The sequence below is a fragment of the Galeopterus variegatus genome, unplaced genomic scaffold (genome assembly GCF_000696425.1).
Source record: "Galeopterus variegatus unplaced genomic scaffold, G_variegatus-3.0.2 Scaffold473, whole genome shotgun sequence".
NCBI classification, from domain to species: domain Eukaryota; kingdom Metazoa; phylum Chordata; class Mammalia; order Dermoptera; family Cynocephalidae; genus Galeopterus; species Galeopterus variegatus.
In genome coordinates this window covers 562,501-563,356 of record NW_007726584.1, presented here as the reverse complement: position 1 = coordinate 563,356, position 856 = coordinate 562,501, and the positions used below count along the sequence as shown (strand labels likewise).

The window sequence follows — 856 nt, the reverse complement described above, 5'->3', positions numbered from 1 at the left end:
AAAGGGAAACTGATCCTATGTCTAACGGCAGTGAAAAGAAATGTAAGTATTATCAATTATTCTGTTGATACCTAGAATGACCTTAGAAAGTAACATTTCCTGGGCTGGCCCGTGGCTCACTTGGGAGAGTGTGGTGCTGACAACACTAAGTCAAGGGTCAAGATCCCCTTAGCAGTCATCTTTTAAAAAAAAAAAAAAAAGTCATGGATCCTCCCTGAAGGAGCTCACAGTCTAAGGACAGAGACAGACACTAAATATACTTACAGTGCAGCACAGTGAGGTAAGAGCTTATAAAAGTGAACAAATTGTGTTTTGAGAAATCTGAGCTGTGAGCACTAACTGCTATGGGGAGGTAAGGAAGGTTCCCTGAAAAGACTCGTATTCATCCTACAAATTACTGATTTGATTACCACCAGAGGCAATTTTGCTTTCCTGAGTCAAATGGCATTTTATTTTATTTTTTCCTGGCTGGTACAGGGATTGAACCTGGGACCCTGGTGTTATCAGCACCATGCTCTAACCAACTGAGCTAACAGGTCAGCTTCCAATGGCATTTTAAATTCTGCAGTTAAATTTTTAGTTTCCTTGCCTCCTTACCATATAGGTCACAGTTTGATAGATATCATATGTCCCTCACACCCTATTAAGGGCGCAAACAGGCATTTTCTAAAATTTTCTTCTTTTCCCTTAGTAAATCATTTTCAGATATATGCTCTTCCTGGTAGTCTTCAGATAGTGTTCTATTTCCTCGTACTCCAGAATTTTTTATAGCTCTTACGTTGTGGTAGTGATTACTTTTGTGTTATATGTCAATGAGGGAAGTTCCTTCCAGTCTTAGGGTTGGCCACCCAATAGA

General features: G+C 39.7%; 1 non-coding gene across 1 annotated transcript; it reads right to left on the bottom strand.

Annotated features, from left to right (window-relative positions):
- Positions 1-465: 465 nt before the first annotated feature.
- On the bottom strand, positions 466-539 carry TRNAI-GAU. Its single transcript has one exon. It is a non-coding gene; the product is annotated as a tRNA-Ile (tRNA).
- Between the last annotated feature and the right edge of the window lie 317 nt (positions 540-856).